The sequence below is a fragment of the Anopheles stephensi genome, chromosome 3 (assembly GCF_013141755.1).
Source record: "Anopheles stephensi strain Indian chromosome 3, UCI_ANSTEP_V1.0, whole genome shotgun sequence".
NCBI classification, from domain to species: domain Eukaryota; kingdom Metazoa; phylum Arthropoda; class Insecta; order Diptera; family Culicidae; genus Anopheles; species Anopheles stephensi.
In genome coordinates, this window is record NC_050203.1 from 76,003,555 (window position 1) to 76,031,276 (window position 27,722).

A 27,722-nucleotide genomic window follows, 5' to 3' on the forward strand; every position below is an offset into this window, starting at 1 on the left:
ATTAAGCATAAAAAAACGTAATGTTGGCGTACGTGCGAAGAACGTTAATTCGTGCAAGCTAGGTAGGTAGGTAGGCAGGCAGACACGGACGCACACACGGGAATGATGTCTCCAAAATAAACCAGGAAAAATATGTGATTAGGGGTGCAAACAAAACAAAAAGAAAACGTCATCCAAAATTGTTCGCAAAATGGCGGCACAAAATGACACGAAAATCCCATCGGGATGAATTGAGCAGTTTTCCACTTAGCTTCAAATCTCTCCCTTTTTTACCATAATTTTTTATTTATCTACAAGCTTGAAAAATTGACCATACGGCGTCAAGCCGTCATAATCGAAAATAAATAAATAAATAAATACAAGCTTGAAAATGATTTATGATTAACAAGCTAATTTAAATAATATTTCCTAAAACCACAAATTTAATTGATTGATTATTGATTAAGACATGGCTATTTCTTCTATTTGGTGGGACTAGCAAAATATTCTTTACTGTGAGATGTGCATGCAACATCTCTGTATCTCTCTTGGTTGATGAGAATCTTAAGGTGGCATATACATGAAGCAATTAGAAATAAATATTTATAATATTTGTTGGAAGAATAAATTGTGTCCAATAGGCTCAATAATTATAGAGGTAAATCCACAGTATTTGGTGGGACTACCAACAGGTTGTCTACTATGAGCGGTGAAAGCTTTAAATAGATGAGATCATAATGGAAAAAAAAATCTTAATGTAACTAAAATAAAAACCAAACAAGTGTTAAAAATGTGTTAAATTTTGCCACAAAAAGGGATATTCTGAAGATTCCTAACACTTGGTGAGACTAGCTCAAGCTACTCTACTGTTAGTGTAGTGTTTCCCCGTGTACTTTTGATCCTAATTTATAAAGGTTAACAGACAATAACAAAAAAGTATACAAACAGTTTATGAAGATCGTAAATTGTTAACAAGAGGGATAAGAAATTGAAAAGCTAAATAATTTATAAAAAAAATTAGGACTTATTGAAGCATATCAGGATTGAGTCCCAAAAAGCCAAAAAGTAAAACAACTTTGCAACATTTTTGGAAGCATTAAATGGATTCAGATGGCAGCTAACACCTCTTCCTCCTGCTTTGGTGGGACTGACAAAAAGTTCTTTACTATGACCTTTTAGCGTATGAGGCTTCATTCATTGCATTCTTTTTTCACCAGCAATAAGCCAACTTGTATGCTGAATCTAACAAAACAAACAAACAAACAGACAAAACAAAAAATGACTCTAATGACGATCGTATGCCGCTTCAGCGCGATGGCAAAAGAAACGTGTGCGCGACGGACGGAAAAGGCAAGGGTGTATGTAGATGGCGAAAGACCTTGAAGGACATTCGGCCGTTCGTTCGTCATGTCGTGGCAGGCAGCAACAGCAAGTGTTCGCGAGGTGCGTGCTTGCACGTGTGCGCACCACCACGGCACACGAAAAACGTTCCAAAGGTCGATGACGTAGCCGGTGGCGAACTTACGCGGGCTGAGAGGGTGGTTGATCGTTCGACCGGGTGAAGAAAAGCAAACGCACCGCAACACACTCGTGGATGAGGATGCGAGAAGCAGATGGATGGCTGGTCGGATGCGAGTCGCTTAAGCAGCGATTAGACGACGGCATCCGACAGCACCGAAATAGAAGCGTGATCGTGGTGAAGTTGTTTTGCAGACGGCTTTTTTGTTTTCTCTCGCACTCTTTTTTTTTGGAGGTTTTATTTCAGCAAACCGGTCCGAAACAGTTGAAAATTTTGGTCGCTTTTTTTTTGGCTGCGGTTTTTTGGTACACATGTCTGAAGGCAGCGCGCGCGTAGGATGCTCTCAATTCATCAGGTGGTTTCAGCAAGAGCTGTTGAGGGTTCTTTTTACGATCTTCGGGTCCTTCTGTCTGCACACAACCCGAACCGGCACCGGGAGGACATCTTTATTTGGTTGACGGAAATGATCCGTCCGAGCCGTCGTTACGGCAAACAGTTGTTTTTCTCTCTCCCTATTTTGTTGGTGTTGGTAGAGAACCCAACCGTACGATCTCATCCCATCCTGACGTTTTCTGACGGGGGTGCGTAGACGGCCAGACAGGTTCGATCACGCTGCAAACTGTATGTTTGTGTGTGTGTGTGTGTTTGTTTTTTTTCCACACGATCTCACATTTGAAGGCGGCAGACGAAAGAACAAAGCCTCACACACACACACACACACCAACTCATCAAGGACACCGATCCCATTCGCCAAGGTCAAATGCCGAGTGGCTGAATGGTGAGGAGCAGGCAAAGTAAACATCGGCCGCACAAATGGCGGTGAAGATGATGATTTTATTCAATGGACTCGTCTGAATCTCGAGCGGTGTGTTGTTTTCTTTGCTGTCTCGCCTTCTCCCTCTCCCTCGCACCGGCTCAATGTGAAACAGGTCGATTTAACCCCTGACTGATCCGCCTGATGCGTTTAATAACAAGATGGAGAAACACTTATACAAGGTAAAAAAAACACACACACACACACACACACACAATCGGGACAAACAACACCCGCGGGACAGGAAATGGTTTTTGTGTCCTCGGTCGCCGATATGTAGTGTGTGCGTCCTCTTTCGCCAGCGTGGGAAGACCTAGACGGTGGACGGACGCGTGAACGCGTATATGCACAATATGCAATTTTTATGCAGATTCACATTTCGGTTTCGAATGTTCGAAGTTCATCCGGCATTCGATCGGCAAGCCGTTGAGGTTCGGTCCTGGTGGTGGTGGTGGTGGTGAATATTCTTATAAAAAGCCGGGTGGAATTTGCATTCGTCAACCGGAGCTTAAACACGTATGGCGTGTGTGTGTGTGTGTTTTTGTACGGTGTGTGCCCTTGAGAGTGACCTTGAATATTTGTTAAATAAATACAGATAACTCGAAACAGCTCCGCACGGGGTGGTTTTTCATGCGGTCTACGTCCTGCGTGCCGGTGTTTGGGGAGATGACTAAGCTCTTTGGATACGGTAATTTGATATGGTTTTAAAAAGGTGACCAATATACGCTGATGAAATGTGGAAATAAAGTTGGATATACTTGGCTTAATTTGACGTTTCATTTGACGTAGATTAACAAGGGAATTTGAAGTCATTTAATTGTAATCAGAGGGTTGAGTTTGAATGTTCTGAGGGTTAGCTACGTTGCTGTGGTAGCAAATGCTTTATTCCAGGATTAATTATCATCAGAGCACCACAAATCTATAACCTCTTTTGGAGATATAATCTTTCTGTTCTAGCCAACATTAAGAACTGACATAGATTTGGTTCAGTTGGCCAACCTCGAGAGAAGTTCATAGATAGATAAAGTTTCAAAAAAGCAGAATAAGCAGCTTTTTCTTTTAGGTTTATTGCTGGATGTTGTAAAGTATTTAATAAACTAATTTCTTGCAATCTTCTTCCTGGGCACAACACACTTTAAAGGTCTGGGCCTATCATTACTGGCTAGTTAGCCCTGGGTAAGGCGAGGCGGTCTGGATGAGATTTGAACCCCGGTCCTGCCGGTACCCTGGTCATGGGTCCTTCTTGTAATCTTTGCGGATACCAAAAAAGTTGGCAATTCCAATGCTGATAATTCCTACGGATTTCTGATCATCGAACGATACCGCATCGATCGAATTAAGGCTCTGGATAAAACACTTTCGCCATGCTTTCGCGTGATGATACTATAAGTTTGAAGATCACATACGATCTGCACATCACCATCTCATCATAGCTCCATCTCAATAAAGTTGGAGAATAATTAAGATGCTATCAGTTAAGATGTATCATTCTAAACAAAAATAGCAAGGCCCAGGAATTTAAAGGATCTTCCAGGTGTAGGTGATAAGAATGACACCGGACAATCCAACCAATAATGTAGATCTCTGATCTTTTAAGCCGACTGTGAGTAACGACCGTCATAGATCGAAATAAGTTGATCCATAAGGAGGATTAATCATCATAGAAAAAATAAATAACGACAAATGTCTTCATTTTTTGCTCTCCAACCTCAAGAGTTCTAGGCCTGGTCCATTATATGGCTTAATTGACTAAGTATTTCCTGTAGCTTGATAATCAGTCCTGCATACCGGCAAGACTGTCTGGACCGGATTCAATACCCAAACATTCTGTGTGAAGACCGGTGCCACAAGGACCAACCCGGAATGTTCACATTCCCAGCCAAAATTTAAAGAACATTCTATAAATTTCCCTTTTTTCTTCTAATACTTCAATATTTGATTTTACTGTAAAATAGGCTCAACTCACCTTTCATAAACAAACACGCGACCGGCGGCAACGACATCGCTCTTGTTGCCACGAACGATTTAATCCTTTGCCACCAACAACACTAACACCAACACCACTAATCCTTGCTTGCACTGTGTCGTCGTCTAGTCGCGAAACTAATCTAGTATTCATGTGTATGTCGGTTGCGTGTATGGATGAAACGTATGAGTGTGTTCTGTTATATTACGCGGTCCCTAAGCCTGCGAATCCGCCTACGACGAGCTGTTTGAGGGAAAATTTAAACATGAGGGAAACTGTATTTTTTTAAAAGATAAGCTAAAGGAAAATCATCACTTCGCGTCCTGTGCGAGCATTTTTCGTACACAAAGGCACACAAATAAAAAGCCAGACTCCATCCTTACTATATATGAGCACACTTTAATTCAAACTTTGAGCGAGAAGAAAAAAGGGGATACACACACACAAACACACATTCACACATGCTCTTTTCCACGTTTGGCTTTTCCGTTTTGGGGCGCTTCTTCGTCTCTTCATTCAACAGCATTCACAGTAGGCGCAGAGTTTATTGACATTAAAAAAGCACACCACCACCAACAGACCGCGGTCTGTGCCATCCGCTACACACACACACACACACACGTATATGTAAACGCACTTTGCACGGTGTGTCATCTTCATGCGGTGTGTGTTGTTTGTGTGAGTGGTGCTGGTGCTCTTTCTCGACAGGTAAAACACAAACTCACCCCCTTACCCACCCCCCACCCCTACACCCTTTTCCATCATCATCCCCCTGTTTACATCAGCACACAGGTAGATGATGAGGATGATGTTCTTCCTTTTTCTACGCTCTATCCTTCTTCTTCTTTCGGCTTGCTGGATGATGATGTTTTGCTGCTTCTGTTACACCTCCTTTTTCGTGGAAAGCCGTCGTTTGGTCGTCGCACAAGAACCCGTTGGACACAAAAAAAGGTGGCCCATACTAACCCACCCACCACCCCCTTTGCTTGCTTGTACCCGTTTCCGTTATGTAGTGGTGGTGCACGCATACCACCTTGTGGAAACGTGTCCGAACATCACTCACTCGCGACACATACACACACACTATCTAGGGGATGGTTGTTGGGGCCGTTCTTTTGCGCGAATGGAGCTTTCTTGGGGTGGCTTCTTTATGTTAACGCGTTTTTCTTGGTCGACATCCACTTTCTTTCCGTTTCATGTTTTTTTTTCTTCTGTTGCTTGGACTTGAGGAACCCAGTATACACAGCCTACTATGACGAATTTTGTTTTCCAATTTTGCAGGGTTCTCAACCTCATCCCGTAGGATGGACGAGAAAAATAGGGAAAACAAAGGAAATTCACTCTGATGCAATTTGTGTTGCAATTTTGGTTCGCTGCACTAACTTGGCAATTTGTTTTGTTGTGTAAACACACACACACACAAACGCAGGCACACAAACACTCCGGCACTATTTTATTATTCCTGTGTGTCACATCATCTTTCCGTTGCGGCTTTCTTTTCAAGTGCAGAAACTCGCGACAAGCTTTCTTTTCTGCTTTATATGTGTCGTCTCGTGTCTGCGCAAATACACGCCAAAAGCGGACCGAACACAACCACCGACAAACACACATACCCGTCGTACCAACCACCAACACACAGTGAGTTGGGGGCAAGCTGGAGGCTGAACTTGAACTTTCGCAAAGCGCACGGAAATGGGAATAAAAGGGAACTGTTTGCTTCCCTTTCTTACTTGTTATATGATTAAGCTGAATTGTGATAATATTGTTGCATATTTTTGGTGACACTGTTGGCACTTTTATTGCTAGCTTTAATTAAGGATTGTTTGGTTTTAACTTTAAATGGAAAAAAAATCCCATTTATTGTACACAAGGGACACTTGTTAGCTCGTGTTTTTCTCCTTTTCTTCCTTTCACTGCTCTAGTTTACACACACAGTTGAGGATTGTTTTTTTTCTTCTTTTGGTCATTTTGACCCATCGAAACGCCTCGAGGGTGATAGTTTGGAAAGATCCAAACCCCACCGTGTCCCCATGATGACTGGCGTGGTGGAGCACTATTTGGGGGGGTAGGGCGATTAATGCTCGAAAACCCTTCTCTCGACCCTTCATTCACCCGGTAGAGGGTATCACTTCAAAAACCGGTTTAGGGGTTTATTTTTTTCGGGTGTTTTAGTATTCGGAAGACACTTTTTCACGTTGTTGGTAGATTTTTAAATTACTTCACGCAACGCACTGCATCGAGCTCCACAGAAGAAAGCAGTTCACGCACTAGGTATTTATATATGATTTTTAAATTTATTCACACTAATGAAGCGATTTTATTTTAATCCCAACTATTCTTCTTAAACTATTGCACAACTGTTTTACACAAAAATACGTTACTCGAAAAGTGTTTTTGTGGCGCGTTCCCATCAGCAACGCGGAACACGTACGCACCAAACCGTCTCGTTCGACGCGTCAAATAAAATTAAACTGTGGCTGTGTGTGGGGTGCTGCCACAGTCGCGTTCGCTTCGCGCATTCCGACGGGTGGAATGGTTCGGGCTCGGCACCCGAAGATGGCCATCCACCTAGCGGTGGGTGTATTTGATTTTTTACATATTATTTTTCTAACAAGGACTTAAAAGAATCACTTATTGTCTCATGAATATTTTGGTTGAAACAGCAAACTTTATTTTTATTTATTTAGCACAATTGTGAAAAATTGAAATGATCTTCTTCTTTCTTTTCAATAGAACTACAGTTTTGAGAAGTTTTGGCCCGCCAATTTCCGACATTTTTGACTTGAATTTGCCCGCAGTATAGGGTATTGAGTCCTGCGAGAATATGGTCTCTGATGAGATTCGCTACCGTTCTCTTCAAGTTGCCAACAGGTATCATTACCACTAAAAAGGGTTTATTGATGGGTTTGGCTAAAAATAAGCCAAACAATAAAATTATGAGCTATGTACTTTTTAAACAATTTATCTATCAAGACAATAAATAATCTTTTGCGAGCGGATAAAGGACGCCATCCATTGAAGGCTAAAAAAGCGGAATTAAGGAGCTAACAAAAGATGACGCTAAAAAATCTCTTTTAAATCTTGAACAATAAACAAAAGATGATCTTCTCGCTATGTAACGTATTTTTTAATATCACATTAATAGTCAAAAGCACAACCAAGCTTGCCCGAAATAAGGTTAAATGACAGGGAGGAAATGCCTTGTAGTGTTCGTTTTGTTTTTTTTTTTTTTTGTTAATTTATAATCGTCAGCACATGTGGTGATGATAATATGGCTTCAAACCGTCAAACTTAAATAAATTATAAAATAATTGTAATAATCAAAAGCTGTTGTTGTCAAGAGCGAAGGTAATTTTAGCTAAAACCTTTTATTTGTCAAGTAGATTCCTTTTGTTTTCAATCAAACATGATTCTAATTGTTAGTTTTTAGCTTTAAAACCATAATTTAATGTTTAGCTTCCTTTAAAATTTCAAATCAAACTATAAATCTTTCTTCAACTTTCATTCAAAATCACACCGTTTTTGCTCGCCTCATAGTGCTTAATCTGAGAGAGAGATGGCGCTCGTGTTTCTGAATCCTATTTTCCTCATTGGGCGTCAACGCCGCTGTTGCCGTCATTCAACGAAGCATTTTGACGCTGTTTTCGTCAAATTGCCCTGTTTGACGGTTCGCTTTCGTTCAGTTTCTTGTCCTATATACATTTTGACAGCTGCAGCTTGACGTATTGTGTATCCAAACGTTGTCGCGGTCGGATGTGTATGTGTTTCGCGTTCGTCTTCTCCCCCGGGGAACTGAAATAACAGGAATACAATCGAAAACCAAGCAAGAAACTTACAAAATAATGAACGCACAGTGAATAGTGCGTGCGTGCGTGCGTGTGGATGTGTAGAGGTGTTGGTCGCTAAATATTATCCACCCAGTAGTGTTAGTGCGTGAAGATAACGAGCCAAAGGGTACTCACATTCTGATTCTGTTCTGAAGCGAGTGATTTGAGCACGGCGTTGAAGTGTATGCAGTTCTAAAAAGCATCTGTGCAGTGTGTGCCTGTGTGTGAGTGTTTGGTGTGTGCAAAAGAAGGAAATAGTTAATACACAAAAAAAGCATAAGTTTTTTGGTTGGCCTTCTGCAGGCAACTTGTGGCGGGTTAATTAATCCGATTGCGCGTGCTAGTGTGTGTGCGTGCGTGTGTGTAGCCGCGCGTGTGTGTACAAAGAAGAAAAAGAACGGAGAAGCAGCAGAAAAAAGGGCCAGAAACAGGATTTCGATCAAGACGCCGGAAGCTGTAACGCGACGAGAGCAGCAACAGCAACAACAGCCATAAAGCATCGCTACAACAACAACAGCAGCAGCTGCAATTGAATGTAAATATGCATTTCCAATGTGTGCATCGAATTATAGCATTTTCTTTTTTGTTCTATTGGAGGGAATCATTCTTACTGCGTGATGATGATCAGGATGACACCGGGGATATGCGAAAGAAAGAGCGAGAGGGAGAGACAGATGCACCATAACCTTGCGGTTGATGCTTGTCTGCGGGTTGTGCATGTGTGTGCGTGAGGCTTGTTCGTGAAGCAGCAAAAAAGGCGACCAAAAGCGGCATGGCTGGCTGGCTGGCTGGCGATTGTATGAAGAAGCTGGGAAGAAGCAAACAGCATAAGAACATTTTGTAAGCCAACGCATCAAAGGTGGCTTTGCTTGCTTCGTAAAGGGGTGAGCAGTAGTGTGTGAGGTTAGGCAAAATGGCCCTTCTTGATTGACCGGTTGAGTGTGTGTATGGGACTGTCTTCTTCAGATGCACCTGACTCATGCCACCAAAACCACATCCGGTCCCATACCGAAAGATGGAAGACACTGTCCATCGGGATGCGATTGCTGCTCCTCGTCTGCAGCAATCCGGTGAACTGCAACACAGACTCTGGCCACGCACAACCCTGGCCAGCCTCCCACCCTCTCCTTGGCCAGACAAATTGCATAATGCTCTTCTGATGTTTGTTATTGGCACTCGTTTCTACACGACTGCTCCGTTGTGAGCGTGTGTGTGTGTGTGAGTTGTCTCGAATGGCGCTATTTTCCACCGTCTCGCTTTGAACCGTGCTTCTTGTGCGTGTTTAACGTATGCTGTGTGGCAGCAATAAGCAAAGTCGCGATATTTAGCAATCCAAGTGTGCGAGACTCGACCGTACAACATTTTCTAGGTCCCTCTCATACACCAACACATGGAAACGAAACGGCTGGAAAGATGACGCCCCGGTACATTATGCACCAGTGCTGGCTACTTTGATCTTTAGTAACTGAGCAACGATAAAATTGTTAGTAGAAACTGTCAGCATTTGTATCCTCCCCACACTCACACCCAACACGGGCAAACCGATTAAGAACCAGCTTGACCGCCGTATAAAGACAAAACCAGAATCGAGAACCACCTCATCCGGTCGGTCGGTGTGTGCGTGTGTGTGTTTATGTGCGCTATGCGGAAAATGGTTAGACTTGCACAACACTGCAACTCCCCGTAAAAGGTGTCTCGAAGGTTGGCGTACTTGTTCTAGGGTAGTAGTGGTCGTACGACACAACTCGCGCATTGAGAGGACAATGCAGACAAGAGGAAAATGCATAAACCACGGAGGGGATGGTTGACATTTCTCCGGCGGGCGAGCAATACCCGCTGGTGACGTAATTTTCCTTGGCCGTCACGGTAGGCCGCTGCCGAGCTGCATTGAATAATCTCCCACAGTTGGATGCATTTAAAAATCTTCGTTTTTCCTCCACCGGGTACACGGAATTAGATTGGAAAATTGATTCATGCAAATGTTGTCAATTTTCTGCAAGATTCGCCATTGCAAAAAAACATTGGCGACTTTCCCCCGCTTTTGTGTAGGCAATTTGCATCTTTACAATCGGATGATGTCGTCAATCATGATCAAATTCGAGTGGCGCCGGCAATATGGCGCGAGCACGCGGCGCACAAATTAAACGTTATTTTCTCATCGGAACAAATTAAACGACGGTCGTCATCGTGCTTTTCTTTCCCATCATAAATTTATTTTCCCTTTTCTGCTGGAGTGAGAGGTGGTACTGTCGGAATGAATGTCTTTCGTTTACATTTTCCTTTAGCTGGAATTTATTTTTGGCACACGGAAGTAAAGCATTTTGTGGTGGAATTATCGAATCGGCGACACGCGCTTTTGACGGAATTATCGAAATTGCGCAAAAATGTTAAGCATTCTTCGCCAAACCATCCAATAAATCGATTGAAATCGTTGGCATTTTTTTCTCATTGTTTATCTTAGTACCGTACCGTGTGTTTAATTTTTCCTTATCTGGGTGATGTTTTCTATTTGATAAGTTACGCTGACGCGATAGTATGGCAATCATAGCACGTTTTGTTATTAGTAGTTGTGTGGAATTTGATATGTTTGAAGGGTTATAAATGGACGCTGTAAGGTGAACGAATAGGTTCGGAAGCAAACGTTTTACTGATCAATAGAAAATAAAATTGAAATTTAAAAGTAGGTTTAAAAAAATTTAGCTCTGCTCATCCTTTGGTATATTAGAGTTAAGGTATCCGAAGTTGTTTTTCAATCTCATTTTGTTTTGAAATTTAAGATAAACTTAAAGAACTCTCTAGTTATACAAACATTTGAGATAGCGGTCGTGGTAGAATCCAATCAGATTTGCCGAACCGACAATCAGCTACGAAACAACCAAGTTAAGGAAGTCAAAAATGGAAAGTCAAAAACTCTTGAGATTGCATAGAGCCAAAGGAGAAGAAAAACAGTCAGAATGATGAGCTATCATTCTTAAATTGCTATTAAAAGTCTCTGTAATTTATAGAAATAAAGTTTAAAATATACGGATTATCAAATATTGCTAATTTGGTGAGATTAATAATGTGATTCTACTATTCAAGTCCCAAAAAGCACGTCATGAAACGCAGCTTCACACCTGCTAAAGCTCATCTTGAATCACCCAAGCGACTCCAATAACAAAATGGTTCCTCCAAAAATGGCGCGCGATTAAGCATGAAAAGTATTCGCGAGCAGCAACACTCATCCTCATCTGGATGCAAATCACTATCAGTTCAGCCGTTAAAGAAACCAGTTTTTTGAAAAAGAAAAGTCAAGAGCCAACAACGCGCCGCTTTAAGAATGCGACAATGATCGTGGACCTTCTGGCGTTGCTGGGAGACTGAGAAGAAGGTGAAGGGCACCATCTTAAGAACGTGCTGAACGCGGAATATTAAACGTGTGAGGCTTCAAACATGAATTCTTGAATGTGTCCGCACATGTTTCTGTTTTTTTCTGCACATCCCTCTCCATCTTTTTTTTCTTGGACAAGTGTTTCTTCTGCGCCTTATCGGTTCTGGTGAATGGCGGCTGGCAGCTCCCATGTCTAGAAGCGAAGTAATATTATTGACCTTATCGACAGACGCACACTCGCCCGTTTAAATGGAAGAAACAAACAGCACTAACGGAAACGAACAAACTTATCGCATACGAGTGAAATGAACGTACAGTCGGTTGTTCTCTGCTTAAGACGGAGTCTCCGACAAGATCAACTAGAGAGACGTGGAAGCGATGTTTTTTTTTGTTAGTCTTCTTGCTCTGTGCCGAGCCGAGGTCTGCACAACGGTTCGAGAGGCACGTCCGATGTCGGAATCGTGCATGGAATGTTTTTTTGCTACGCATAATGTACTGAGGGTCTTCCGACAAGAGTTACATTCCTCAACGGTTCTCCGCGTTGGCTTGGTCTATGTTGGTCTGTATGTTGGACGCCGTCATCGCTTAGTCTAGCAGCTTATTTAGGGGTTGCCTTCAACCGTGACCGATACACCGATACACGTGGAACGCACCTAAAAGAACTAACCTTAAATTACTGTCGAATTGTGCTTCCTCAAAAGATAGACTTGTCTATTCAAGCTCGAAAACTTCAATGTTTCGATTCAGAAGACATAATACGGCCTTTTCGTGCGTGCCGTTGCTTTATCATTTGCCAAACCAGCAAGCAATTTTTCGGGGGTTGAGTTTCGCCGTCGAATTACACTCACCGGGCGGGCGGTCATGCCACTTTGGAGGTGCAGATCTACAACATCACCCGGAGGCTTTCTTTTCTCGTCTCATGCACTGGAGGCTCTTCTTGGCTTGTGTGCGGCACATTTATAACCAGATAGGCTAGCTTACCCCGAATTTGGCAAAACCCTCCATTTCATTAACGACCGAAAGACTTAGCTACCCTTTTTGCACACGGACGCGAGAGAGAGAGGACCTCTGGGAGCAATTTTCGGGGAGGGCTTTGCCAGTTGCCCATGACCCAAAGATTTGCTACTACCTTTGGGGTTTCTACGACTGGGGGTCGAATTTTTGGAGTTTCCTTCTCTTTTTCCGCTTGGAGTGTATTGAAATTTCCCTTACACACCCACAAACACACACTCCTCTTCATGCATTTCTCTTTATTAAGTTAAGATTAAGCAAACCGATCCGCCGGATCCGATTCGGCAGCGGGAAAATTTTCCGCTGGGGAGCCAATTATGAGACGGTGCGTGAGGTGTGTGCCGAGCGCTTTCGGCATCGGAAATTGGCCAACTAAAGCTGCAAATTGAATTATGATAGGCTGGTAATATGTGGTGCGAGCGATAGAAGGGTTTCTTTTTATTTCCATCCGTCTATCTCCGAACGCCATTGATCCTCGTCTGCTTATGAAGGACGCAGCTTCTTCAGTGAAGCACTTTCTCCGGTCGGGCCGATGCGTTTTGACGTAAACCAGCGCCAGTGTCTAACGGAAACTGAATACTCTCATGTTACGCAGCTTTCGAGCCCAGGGAGGGAAGCCGACGGTCTAGTGACCTTTAAAAATATGTTGTACTCACATGTTGTGTTTTGGTTTGATCGGAACTGAATTTCCCTTCGTTCACACGCAAAATAATAGCGCATTAACGGGGCAAGTAAAATCCCAACAGCTTCAAATTTAGCAAAAAAGGGGAAGCCAAACATTTGCACACGCCTGTCGATGATTTTGATGTCTTAGTTTTCTGTTTGGAGAAGGATTTATGGAGGAGAGGTGATGTTTTTGGCGAAACAAAATGGAACAAGAGTGCAATAAATGTGTAGCGGCGTAATTGGCGATATTAGAGGTTTATTTTCGGTCGGCGTTTTGATGGAACGACGTAACGTTTATGGTTGAGTGTCGTAGTTATGCTTTAGTGAAGTTTGCAGTATGTCGGCTCCCCCGGTGAACCAATGGCCTGGTTAAATCGGCTCTTGGTGCTGTGGTAGAGGGAAAGCGTTGGAAAAAGGGAACCTTTTCTCGTAGTTTCTCACGTCTATTAGCTTGAATCAGCTGTCTGGTAATGTCTTTCTCACGAGGACGTAAACGAATTTGAATCCTGATGTTGTATTGGTGTTCATCCATCGTGGGCGAATTGAGAATCCTTTTGACAGCAGGATTGCATTGTGTGCGTTTCGTTATGCCGGCCGGCTAGACATAGAGTGTCTTCACAGAGTTCCTTTCAGAGCATGCGCCTTGGAGTTCTTGAGTGTTGGAGAAAGGGAAAAACATCTGTAAAGGTCTTGAAGTCAGCTGGTTAGGCAGATGTGTACTCTCTTTCACCCTCAAGTGGGCAACCTGTTGTAAACATACAGTCACAACATCCGTTCCACCCACCTCGAGATGCCATATCTCCACACACTTAAGTTTGTTTATTTATTTCGTCATAAAAGAATGTTTTTCCTCGAGTTTTTCCTCTCCCATGTTTTTTACTCCTATAAATTATAAGTGGGTAGTGGAACTCAAATTTCCCAACAAGAAGTTGCGTGTCAATGCAATGTTTACGGTGAGACATCACCACCGTCATTAGCACCCAGCAGAAGCAGACCGTCTCTGTTTTGGGTCAGTTTTGAAATTAATGAATTATTTATTTATACTATATGGATCGGAGGTTTTTCTGTTTTGTTTAAAAAAACGAAGGAAAAAAAATCCGGTCATATTTATCGCCAATAGCGGGTAAGCTTGTTGGTCTAGCTCGATACTACCTACACTAATCTGCAGCTCATTATGAGGTTGCTGTTGTGCAGTCTCTGTTTGTGCTCTAGATTGAAATGCGTTCGTTAGTGTCTGACCGTTGTGTGTTTACATATCAGATAATGAGCGGAAATCGATTTCCCGAGCGAAGATTGTAGCGGCTGACGACGGGCTGTGGAAATTGAAAAGTGTTAAAATATTGCAAGGGGAAATTAATTTCCACATACAGGCGTGTGGTGCGACTTGTAATTTATCAGTAGGCAGGGTGACGCATAAAGGTGGCACGTGTTATGAGGTTCCTGCTTCTTCTTCTTCCTTGACACTACAACCTCGAGAGGTCTCGGCCTGCCATTTCTGGCTTTCTGTGACTTCATTTTACCCGTAGTAAAGTAGTCAGCCCTACGTACGGGGAGGCGGACTGGATGGGATTTGAACCCCGGTCCTGCCGTGTGAAGACCGGCGCCGTTATCGCTTCGGCTACCGGACCGCCCCTTTTTGCACCGCGGCCCGAGGTTTCCCTTTTTGAAAATGAATTTTACTGGACAAACAATACTTGCCGCACTTGCATCTGTGAGATGTACGTTGCTTGTAAATATCTCATTTTTTAAGTGATGAGTCACGTCGGTTAAAACAGGGAGACATGATGCAAGACAAAGCTAATTTGCATATTTAAGTGGGTGTGCATTTTGATAGAAGCAATGCGACGACTGTAAAGTTGCTTCATTTTACACCTTTTCCCATCTTTGGTCACGTCATACATGAGTGTAGAGTGTAGAATGTCAGTATTTCAGCTAAAGAGATTGTCTTTGAGGACTTTACTTGGTTGTTTTCAAAATCGTTATTTTAAAATTCACAAGAAAAATCGGTTAGATAAGCATTGCGGATGTACGATGTAAATTTTTTTGATGTTTTGAAGTTTTTGTTATGAAGAATTTATGATGAACTTTATTTTAACAGTTTATGTTCGAGTATATTGCCGAAAAATGAGCTGAAACACATGTTACTAAACGCAATTCATGTTTTATACTTAAATCTACCTTAAATCTACATCTAAATTTGCGGTCGGTTGAAAAATGTGAAGAAATAAAATTGAAATGTAAAATTGCCACTTAAAAACATAGCAGGGCGTAAAGGAAAAGCTTCTTTTATTAAACAGCTATATTAATTTGTTTATGTACTTGCAATATAATAGAAAAAAAGGCAGAAAAGAAAGACACTAACCCGATAGAGTATATTTTAAGTTGACGAATAACGTACCGAATATCGGTAGGTACCGTGGCATCGAGTTAAGCATATCATCTAGTACACCAAGGTCTTGGAGATCAACCCACGTCTGTACCAAAGTATTTGTACTTTTCTATGATTACCGGGAGTTCTAATACCCGAATTTAAACCATGTTTTGTGCTGTGTAAGAGAGAATTTTCACGACATTTACTTCCGGGAACGTAAACAATTCTTAGTAATTGCGTTCCAAAATTTTCCCTGTAGTCGCTTTTTGTAGATTTTATACGCTCAAAAGAAAGCCGCTTCCTGGCTCGGGTGCGAAAAAGTAATGCCATAATTATTTACTTCACCTGGCCGGCGGGCAGAGTTTGTCGTGGCGAGATAATCAAATCAGCAATCCCGTGAACGGTTTCTTGATCGATTGATCAATTTTTTGCTGTCCCCCCTCCCCTCATTTTTAATCCCAAACTTGAAGCGTCCAGTTAAGCGGCTGGCCGCACGGATATTGGTGGACTGCACGTCCTCTTCCTTGTCCACTCCAGTCTGCTTGGCTGTGCAAATTATAGCTCTTTTCCTGGGCTTCAATTAGCGCCCCTCATTGTTAGGGCATTGTGTGTCTTGGTGGGAATCTGCGCAGCAGGAGCTTCTTCGTTGTTGTGGCTGAAGCACAGCAAGTTTAGCGCCCCGGTAAAAGGAAACTATAATTTAGCCAACTTTTTTTGCATGAAGCAAGCCTTTTTACTGTCGAGCGTTGGGGTGTTGGGCAGTGTGGTACACCTTCAAATTTTTGGCATGAAATTCCAGTGTGTAATTACTGATGGCGCGAGGATATTATTTTGTGGGGAAGGTTTGGCAGAAAGCGAGAGAGACTCTTTTTTTTGTGCTGTTGAAGGTCTAACTCTCATAATCGATGGCGCGACCTTTGCTCATCCTGTTCCTCAAACTTTCGATTCGGGATTCGAGACATCGAGGCGATTGGTGGTGAATAATTGTACATCTTAGGAGGAAGCTCCGAAACCCCTCCCGAAAGTTACAGCTGGAGATGATCCAAAGGTTTGTGTAAGCAAACGGTGGATGTAACTGTGTGAATCCCGTGCACGTAGTAAGCACGCGATCTCGTCTCTCCCTAGACCGCGAGCGTGTTTGGTGGAAATCAATTTCACTACAAATTTCCGTTCGCGCGCATTTTATGCCCGGCATTCACCACAATCGGGCCGGAATTGGAGGCCGAAGGTTTGATTGAAAGCTCAGTGGGCCGCTTCTGAATGGGTGGTAGGGTTGAGTTTCTAGCGCCTTTTCTTTGTTGTTGTTGTTGCTCTAACGCCATCCGAATTGGAGCGAGAAAAAACTAATTTCCCGTTAATATAACACCAGATCGGTCGGCGAAGGAATGATGCGGGGTTTTGTGGAATATGTGAGGAAGTCGATGTCGTCATCGGTCAGAGACAGTCAGACGGAAGCAGTTGGGGCTTTTTATTAAACCAAACAGAAAAAAATGAAAACAAATACAAAAAATAACAACTCAAGCGAATCGGCCCGGTGGTGTGAAAGAGGGCTCTCGGGCCGACTTGAACCTCGAATCCGGATGATGTAGCCGTCGAACGAAATTTCGACCCATCTGCGACCGATTACTTAATCTTAAAAGGAGGGTGGCATTTTAATGCCTTTTTTGGCTAATCTGGATTTTTTTTAAATTTCAAATGCTCTCCGCACGTTAAATCACAGTGCGTTTGGGGCTAGGGGCGAGCATTTTTTCGCCTTTTCTTGATAACGGCAATGTCACAGGGTCGGGTTTTGGTGTGTTTGCTTTACGCTGACATCATCCCATTTCAAGTCCACCGTTCGACCGTTCGTTGTCGAAGTGATTGATGAGCTCATGGGTGAGGGTTTGGGTAGGAAAAGACCATGCAAAAAAAAAGGAAGACATTCCTCGTTTTTCCCCAAAGCTAGCAAGAAAAACGATTGACAGACGCACCCCGCGATTTGGCAATCGGTAACGTGCACCTTAAACGCAGGATTGAAAATAGATCAGGGTCGAAACTAGAAAACAAGGTGTGTGTGTGCGTTATGTGAGAAGACGGCAAAGTGTGCAATGCACGCGACTTTGATCTGTTTATTTAGGTGTCAAGCTCTAATGGTCGTCTAGCTAAATATATCCACCCCGCGTTTAAATGTGTCACAAAGGATTAGTGACAAGAATTTTAATAGGTCGTTTAGGCTTCCTTGAAAAAAAAATCTCCAATTAAATGAAGAACATGACATGTACAAACGAGCATGCTCTTTTTCGGGTTTTTTTTACGGCGACTGTGTTGTGCACGTTTTTTGGGGGGGTTTTCGTTATCAAACTTATTTATTTAGTTCAAAATCTTATCGCACGGCAAACGGTGGCTTCCCATATGGCCAACCGTTCCTTGACACACTGATACTGATAACCTTAGGTACACGAACAAGCTGACGGGGGATGAAAAAAACGCACACACACACACATACTTTTACAAAATGGTCGAAAAATAAACAGACACGCGAAATAGCGGCCTCGGCTTCCGTTTTGTGGTGCTGCGTGGCTTTTCGTGCGTCGGATTAAGCAACGTGGACGGTGAATCAATTTCAATTCTACCGTTAACATTTTACTCACAAAAAGCACACGCGTATTTAATGCAACGAATGTTGTATAATAAATATGACCGATTTACATTTATTCATTCGGTGAGGATTTCTGAGTTTGTTTTTGGAAGCAGCTTGAGGGATGGATTTATTAATTAGGCACTTAAATAAAGGGCTAAGTAGAGGTAACTACTCGGCATATGAGCTGTTCTAATAGATGCTCTTGGTTTAAATATTCCATAAGTAAAAAAGGTTTTCTATCCTCAACCTCAACTGCCAAATAGTCGAGCAATCATCGAGTAAATTTCAAAATGATGAACTCATTCCCAAAAAATTGATAACTAACATTTGATTTTAAAATAAAAGTCCTAAATTCAGCACACAAGCAAGCTTTTTTTTGGAAGAATATTAATCGCGCAATAACAGCTTAGTTTGCCAATCCAAAATCCCGACATTTTTGGCGGATCACTTGGGTCCATCGAGCATTCGCTTGTCCTTAAAGGACTAAACGGGCTAAGTCGTCCTGTGTCTGTGGCTTACCGGAGGCTTGTGAGTTTATTTCGCTGCATGATAGTGAGAACTTCTTACAGCTTCGTTGTCTTTCCACTCATATGCCAACTCCAGTGTCCATGTCTCAGAGGTGTAAATGAGTATAAAGTTTATTTATAGTCCCAGCTTGGTCTGTCGCTGTTGTTGAATTGAGAAATTTCCTTAAGTAGTAGTGTTGTCGACATCCTAGCGAATATAGATAAAGTTAAGGGTGACATCAAATGGGCGATCACCTGGTGAATCTCCAACCCGTGGTTTTGTATCGCCTGTGAGATCCTTCTGTGAGCGTCTGCTACATAGGAAATCCTCAAACCGATGATGTCTATGTTATCAGCTTATGCTGAATTCCAGTATCTGGAATGACTTATAGAAGATGGTTCCCGAAGTTTCCAACTCTGTGGCTAGGAAGGTCCTCTGAAGCGCCAGATTGAAAAGAAGACAGTCAAGCTCATATTCCTGGTGGTACTAAAGGGCCCTGCAATCTGTCATCTTCCTGCACTTGGCATCTGGTATTAGTAATTGTCATTCCTAGTAAGCGGTGCATGTCAGCCTATTCGCCCAAAGCCTCTTCAAAATGAATGCTCTGATGTCAATGAAGAGATGGTAAGAGCGTAGCTTTTATTCTGTCATCTTCTCCAAGACTTGCCGCATGGTGTAGTTCTGATCAGTATACTGATACTGACTTCCTTAAAATTTATTTGTATCATCAAAAATGGCATTATTGAGGCATTACAATTCCTATCATTTAAATGAATTGCCTACAAATATCTTATCAATACTCGATTAAAATACTTTTACCCATTTCAAGTGCTTTGTTGAGTTAGATTAATAATCCAACTGATGGATGATAGGACATAGCTCACTGGCTCTCTCTCTCTCTCTCTCTCTCTCTCTCTCTCTCTCTCTCTGTAACCCTCCACAAAGCCTGGCTCTTTTCCTGTACGACACATTTTATGACTCTTTCTTCCCATGCCGGAAAGTGGACAACGATGTCCAGGATTATCCCTTAAAAAGGATTAAGGAATTAGTGTGTGTGCGTGCACTGTCCGTATCTGCTTGGAGGGGAATCCACGCCGTGTACAAAACTTTCCGTTTCGATGGACTTTCACATCACACACGCGGCTTAGATTCAATATTGATTGAGTTGCAGAGCGCGCGTCGCGTTTGTTCGAAGGGTAAAATTACACACATTCACGTCATCCCTTTCTCATCATCAAACAAATTATTTATGCTCGTTCGAGCTGTATCAGTTGGGGCCGGGGTTTTACACAGCACATAGCTAAAAATGGAGAAGAAGAAAATCCTATGTCGATGATTTTATGGCCCTTTGACGCTTGATTTCGAGCTTCGCAAGCAACAGCAGTAGAGGCAGAGACGTTAGACTTCGCTCGACGATGTATTATCGGTTCAGGAAGTGTGCGATTGTAAATATTTATTTTTATACGATCACTCTCCCTTTTCTCGCGAGTTTGCCGATGTGTGTCCCAGTGTGTGTGTGTGTGTTTTATGGACAAACGATCCCACAGAGGGGGATGAAATTACAACCGAACCGAGCAGATCGGTTTGTGATCTTGGGTGACGATCGGCAATAAAAATCGATTACAATCAATTTGAATTGGATCTATGTTGACGGATCGTTGGAAGGGCTTAGTAAGCATGATGCAGTTTGTGACACATGCAACCTTACTAAGGGAATGCGTTATCAGCATTCGAAGCGAGTAGTATAAACGGAGCAAAGAATAAACATTACACCACCCATTGATGGGATCGATCGATCAGATCGGATTTGCGCTTGTTACGCGGGAAATTGATTGGTCGTAATGTAGCGCATGGAAGTGTGCGTGCGACCAGGCAAAGGAAAAAAACATGGGCGCGAAGTTTATAATTGTTTATCATCATCATCATCATCGGCCGCGGCATCATGCAGTGACCGTAACGAGGTCGTTACTGACAACGAGCCCGCTGACCAAGTGGCGGACGTTGGCGGGTGTGGAGGCTTGCATTACGTCGAGGCAGTGTTTGTGCGTACAGGTTGATATAAAAGTGACGTGACCCGGACGGTCGGACGAAGGCAAATGTAATGCGATAGGTGAATTTATTTATTTTATGCCGTTTTTTTGATACAAGTCGGTGAGGTTTTTTTTTTCTGACGGCCCGTTTGGCCTTGTTTTCGCCAAATGGTAGACGATTTTTCGCGAAAAAGATTGAATGCAGTTTTTTTGTGTGGCTGGTACAGATGTCAAGTTTGACAGATGTCAAAAAGAAAGTAAATGACAGTTGATATGAGAACTGTAGAAACTGATGGAAAGTGACCCCTCTAAATCGCTTATAGTATCCATTTTTTTAGGCTCACCTATACATATCTGCATGAAAAAACGGATACTTCTATTACCTAGTCTAATACCTCGCCACATGCTTTCGCTCGTACGAGCTCAATTTAATTATTTTCCTGTTTTGTTTTTCCCTCCGGTGATCGATAATCGTGTGTCGATAATCAGATTAAACGATAATGCCTGTCGCACCGTGTGGTCCGCGGACCGTCCACGGCACACAGGTTGATGGGTACCTTGAGGCCTGCAGCCCTGACTGCATATGTTTGTAGAACTTGTTTCGGGCAAAAAAAAACCCGGCGCACAGTTTCGTCCTACGTCTGTCGCCGGACATCCCTCCGGACGCTTTGGTGTGCCGGCGAAAAGCGTCTGCGGCTAGTGGGAGTTGCTGCGCGTAGCCTGCCAGACCTCGGGGAAAGAAATGATTAGGAATAAATTTCGCTTTATTGGTCGATTGTTTTGTGATTTTTCATTCCTTTTACGTTCATCAACTCAGTCCACCCGTCGTCAGTCTCGCTCCGAGCTTGCAATCATAAGGAGCAGCGCGTGTGTACTTTCGCAAAATGGCTGGACAACTTCTTGGGTGCGAGAGGATACGCTTTAGGGCTTTCAGGGTGATGATGTACGAGTTTTGAGGACTCGTTGGGGTTCGAGCTCCGAACCGTGGCAGTGCGTGTGCGAACAATCGATATGGTTGTTGTTGAGAGAGTGAAACCCGGGAACCGCCGTTTTATTGCGCCCGACCGAGGCCGCCGATCGTTTTTCACCGAGCGCGCACCGATCAAAGGGAGATCATCGGTATGATCATGGTGGGGTTTTTTTTTGAAGATGCTTATCCTTAGAAAAATGAGAGTTTCTTGTGGAATGCGTGAGCTTAAACAAGGCACGATGGGGGGAAGAGGTTTAAGGACCGAAGAAAGTCTTCTGATCGTTGGTTTTCGATTAGACAAATGATTGTTTTATTGCTTGAGCGGAGCGTACTGCGCCGTAGCTTTCATTCTCGTTTCTCGATCTGTGCGAAATGTTTGACAGGAGATGATGCGTGAAAGTTGAAGTTGAGTAAAAGTGATGGTATATGTAGGAAGAGCTTGTGTACTTATGAGATTCTGTTTTTTGTTGGTTTTGAAGCACTCTGAACCTTGGATCGATTTATCAGCTTCAAATCTGGACATACGTTGAAGGTCTTATGTCTAAGGTTTTGCTTGTGCACCACAAGTCTACAGAGTGTGAATGCGGTCAGTGTAGGATCTTTTATTTGAGGCCTGAGATCATTGGATCTGATGTCTGAGTTACCTCCATTAGGAGAGTCAGGTAGGAGTCTCTGGAGTAAAACAGCAATTAAAAGTTTGTATTGAAAGAGGCAAACTCTTATTTCGTTGTTGCCTTAAGAATGCTGGCTATCAACCTCAGAACCAAAGTCTTTTTGGAATCATGAAAAAGGAGTCATTTTATGCTATTTAGTCTATATCTCTGACTAAGAGAAGGTTATTTCTACTAGAATTCGCACTGATAATTGTCAAAATGACTGCGCTTGTGTTTTACTTGGCTGACGTCACGTCACCAAAATCATACGATTCAACCCGAAATATGAGTTTAATTCGCTTTCTGTCATAAAACTGTAGACTGAAGCCATGATTGCAGAGGACTATTCATACGATGGATGTATCTGTTTCAAAAAGTACCAAAAGTGTCAAGGATTTCTTTTCATAGCTATCCTTTACATCATTTTGACAGTTGATGACATACTGACACATGTTTGTAACTTTCGCTATCAAAAAACCAGTATCATTGTTGCGGTCTTGTTCACATGATTTCTGCAAAACTCCAGCATCTCACCATGCCAGCTGGAGGACTTGAAAGATACGACAGAAGAACAATGTCGCGGGCAAAAACACCAATGACTACCGTCTTGACCTTATCGGGGGACTTTTGCGCGTACAAGGAAGCGACGTTTGGTGGTGACGAATATGGACCGATGATTGTAACGACCTCCTGGTGAAAGTAAAACCTCTTCTCGTGTACCGTACTGATGACCATTCGCGTTTTTTTTGTTGTTATTTGCCCTCTCCGCATGGACACACGAAGATCGTCTTGATCCGGCGGTGTGTCCATTCGGAATTACGACATCGGAAGCAAACTCTGACGAGGGTTGGCTATTTTTCTCTGGTAAGCAAAAACCCCGACTGCGAAGAAAAAAAGGCCGACCCCAAACGGTCTCAATATCGGTTCCTCGTGCCATTCGTTTTGTAGGATCCATTTTCGAACGGACCGTAGATGTTCGGTCATCTTCTATCTGTTGCTGCCGTTGCGGGAGGAGTCTCCTGGGAAATCGGAAGAAAGCGCAGCAAGAAAACAAAAGACGTAGCTCGATCGTTGGTGGAAATATGGATTGCGGAAGTAGCTCTGTAGTCGGGTGCTGCCGCCCCATAAAGGCCTGATGATGATGATGCAAGTTATGCTGACCCGCACCACGATGCTCCATCGCGAATTCCCCCCTTCCATCTGCGCCCTCTAAACTGGGAAAGAATGAGGATTATGTTGCCGCCTGTGCCCGTGGCGCGAAGCTTGAAAATCAAATCGTTGCATTGGCTTCTTCTCATTGCCGTGCCGTTGTTTGTGTGGCGTTTATGTGGCGAAGCAATGGAATAACAATGAATGGTTGTGATCTTGTTTCTTGAAGAGGAGACTCCCTTTATCTTCCTCGTCCGTTTCCGTTTGTGAAGTTTTTGTTGAAGCCGTTGGTGCGGGTTTTGCGTTCTTTTGCGATTGCTTGACCATTTTCCGCTAACGAGCGTTGATCACCGCTCATCGGTGGTGGCAAAAGATCGTGGGGAAATGCTTTTTCCTGCAAGCATCACTCCAAAAAAGGGAGGATAAAGGAAGCAAGATCATTTCACTTTTCGGTTTGGTTAGGTGCCCGGCAAGAAAATTCACACGTCGTGCCTTCGAAAATGGAAGGAAATGATGGCTATTTTCCTCACACCACTCTGCTATCGATCGACGGCGATTGGGATGCAATTGTCGCCCAAAAAAGTGACAGTGACAGCACCTTTCGATGGAGAGTTGGCCAAATGGCCATCAAATCAACACACACACAAAATGCGGTCATTTCCTTGAACGGAAGCGGTTTGTTGTTGCTGTGTGGAAACGGCGTGTGAAATTTCAAACACCTTGATTGGTGTGCGAATTTGATTGAACTGTGCTCTGGAGTGTAGTTTCCTGCGCTCGCGAGCATTGTTGGGTGATAAATAATAAAAGCGACGCATTGCATGCACGATTGGTGCGCTGATTTGCTTTCCGCGGAAGGAAAGAATGATTGTGAAATGAAAGTATTAGCGTTAGGTGTTTTGCAATTTGGCGTTGGCCGTTACTTAATCACGCTACTTATTTGGTGGGACCTATTTCACATTGTTTACTGTGAGCCAAATATTATTTTAATATGGACGATTGGCATGAATAATAACATTTCAAGAGTTGGTTTCTCTCTAAATTTATAAGGGAATACATAATTCGAATGAAACATTTACAAAATAGCTGTCAAAGCACATTAAATAGTATACAAGTATAAGTAGTATAAATAGTGAGTCTAGCTCAAATAAAAAAAAAATGTTTGAAAAGTTGAAGTTGATGACGTTAAAATATTTACAATATAGAATTAGGCTAAACAAATCTCATGCTTGTTGGCCTCTCATAACAATATTCCCTAATGAACAATAACAGAAGGGAAAACATGTGTGTGTTTTCCCATAGAGATATAAATCAACAAACATATTGGTTAGTCCTGCCATCCAGTGCATAAGGGAACGAGCAGGTGACAATGTAGTAAACGACGCCGCCGATTCAACGAAAATAGGGCTTGCCATTCGAAGGCATAAGGAAACCTTGTCCATTCTCCATTAATTCGATGTGCTAACGATACTCGATTATCGATCAAGCGATTTCCGACTGGGGCTAGACACAGGACAACCGTCACCTGCACATTAGGTGTGTCCATTAGAAGTACAACGACGATGTCATAAATACCTGACGACATGCCTTCCCAGTGTTTACAATTACATGCTTCATTCGAGTACTTTGGTGTTCCCTAACCTCATCTCAGTACTACACACACCCAGAAGACACTCTAATTGGTTCCGTTAGCATCAAATAGTTTGTGAGCTCGGCTTTGTTGGATAATTAATTCCACTGTACCTTAGATCTCCCATTACATCATGAGTGAGAGAATTTTTTTTTACACGAATGCCTTCTGCCCTGTGTTAGCACATTGTAAAACTGGGACCATAATGGTGAAGTTCTCACGCAGAACAATGTCCAGTCGATCCATTAGAATCAAGACGCTGTGCTTTGAGAAGAGTAGCTTAGCATCGATGGCGAAGACCCCAAGCGGTGCACCATTATCAGATAAGGAATGACGTTTCTAGCACACTTCAGAACGAGAAAGCATTTTAATCAAACCCCTCGCTTCAATAGTCTTCCCTCCTGCTTGTTTGATCTACCTCCTATATCATCCACCATCACGAGTTGGGGTGCGTTTGCTTTACACAATTCTCCATTACGTGAAACGGGCCCTGAGTGCGTGTGCGTGGAGCACGATTGGTCTCATATTTAGCAGAACAAGTAACAGGAATTTTTCCGCCATGAGAACACCCGGGGAGGGGTACGTGGTTGTTGCTTTTATTGAGAGCTAGATTAGGAATGCTTGCCCCTCACCCAGTCGGCCAGGTCGGCGATGACTTGGACATGCTCTTGGAGAGCGGTGAATAGTTCTGTTTATTTTTCCAGCGTGTGCAGCGCTGGGTGGACGGGCGCTGTATTCTTGAAGCCTAACGTCAAAAACACGTTCTTTCGTTGATGCTTCGCCGGTTCGGATGTAGGGACCCGGGTTCTCTTCTGGGTGTATAGTTTCTTGTTTGCTGCAAGTTGGATGGGTATCATTAACTCGTTTGCAAACAAACAGTTAAAAAGGCACATATGTTATGGATACAAACGGCCAAGATGCGGGGAGAGTCTTGCTGTGAAGCTATCGGATAAAGGCCTGAGCCCTGTGTACCGTTCCTTAACAAAACACATGGGCCTGTTCTCATCCCAAAAATCCCTCGGGAGAACCATAGTCCGTGCGGTACAAACGGAACACGCACGTACGTATGTGTCGTGCTACATGTTTGTTCTGCACGCCCGGTTCTCTGTGCGAGTGAGTTGTTAATTATGGTGAATAAATCATACTCTCGCTCGTACGGGGCGCGAATAAGCCAGCGAGTGTAAAAGCAAACCAATGTTGTTGTTTTTTTCTTCCGTTCTTCTGTAAGGGATCTCGTACACACCAGCAGTACGTACGTTCAAGTGGTGTGGACCTTCGGGAAAGTCTGTTCAAGAATTCCGTTCCGATAGCTTGTTTTGGAAGCTCGAACGGAGATGCCTAGCGAGAGGCAAAACATCGAAGAAATGTAATGCCAAATGATAAAGCATTATTATTGGCTTTACTTGGCGTACTTCATCATGTCCCTCTTGTTTTGTAGCACAGCACAGCTACATCACACTTCGGGTTCTTCTCCCGGGCAGGCTAGCGGTTCTTGTAATTTGTCGAAGTGCGTACGCGCAGCCGGTTTTCCGGAATTTAAATTTGATTTTTTTCCTTCCAATCATCTTATTCATAAATTCACTTGCAAAAAGCTGGATCAAAACCCAGGTGTGCCTGTGTGAAGCTGGAGCTTCGGAAGTGCTTACCTCTTTTTTTGCGAACTGTAGTGACGGGGTTCGTTTCTTGCCGCACCGTTGAAGTCTCTCGTACAGGTGGAGGTAAAGGTGGGTTAAAAAAATAAATCAACAACCCGCTTTAAAGCACGGTGCTGAAGTATTAATTATGTATGATTGAGGTCGTCTTGAACGAGGCAAGTACGCATATGATTGGATGCAGAAAAGGTGCTTGCTTGAGATACAATTTTTTGTTGTCTATGATTCCTCTGAGTAGAGATTAGTTTGAGTGCATTCCGAGATGGATTGGTATGGACGAGAAGTAGAAAGGCAACAAAAAAGATCTAATCACGCATACGCAGACAATGTTCCTAATCTGTGGGCTTCACACGGCTCGGAACTGCTCCCCGTAATATGCTGGTAGAAAAATTGGAAAATGTATTATTTCCACTGTTTACTACCACTAATAACGCTGTCCGTGGGTCCTAATTTGTTTTCCCCCCGTTACGAAACTCCTACATAGCAATCAGCTTCAGTAGTAGTAGTAGTAGTAGTAGGAGTAGTACCGCGTGTTGCAAGAGTCTGAAGCAGCATCGCCCAGCATTAGTGTGTAGCATAAGCAGTTATACGAAAAACGGCGCGACAACAATGTTGCAGTTAATAAATGATGTTGGATTTTATCCGTACGCCCGGGCCCGGGCGTTCCACCCACAAACCGCTGCTCGATCTTGCCGTTGTGCTGTTAATCTGGTTGAGTTTTCGGGGTGCTACCGCGTAATAATGGCAGGGGAGGCTGCTAGTAGCTAGCAAATTTGGAGCTTGTAGAGGTTGTTTTATAACTTTATTAAAGAAGAAAGCGTCCAAATACGGTGTTGTTGTTTAGGTCTTTTTTTTTTGTTGGAGGAGTCCAAAATAAAAGACATACAATTGTGACATTTCGAAACCGATGATGGAGATTAGATTTGGCGATGATGGAGATTAGAGAAACGGTGTGTTCCCTGGCGGAAAGGGAAGCGGACCGGCGCGTGCG

The 27,722-nt window shown here is 43.1% G+C and overlaps 2 protein-coding genes across 2 annotated transcripts in view; one reads left to right on the forward strand and one right to left on the reverse strand.

The window, feature by feature from the left end:
- Positions 1-6,746, reverse strand: part of LOC118510794 (nuclear hormone receptor FTZ-F1 beta) — a 34,340-nt gene extending 27,594 nt beyond the window's left edge. Inside the window, 2 exon segments of the mRNA XM_036053099.1 lie at positions 4,279-4,521; positions 6,660-6,746. The gene's annotated coding sequence lies outside the window, so the exon portion shown is untranslated.
- Positions 6,747-7,994: 1,248 nt separating this feature from the next.
- LOC118510801 (serine-rich adhesin for platelets) overlaps positions 7,995-27,722 on the forward strand; it is a 172,415-nt gene continuing 152,687 nt past the window's right edge. Inside the window, exon 1 of the mRNA XM_036053114.1 lies at positions 7,995-8,640. The gene's annotated coding sequence lies outside the window, so the exon portion shown is untranslated. The remainder of the gene's footprint in view (positions 8,641-27,722) is intronic.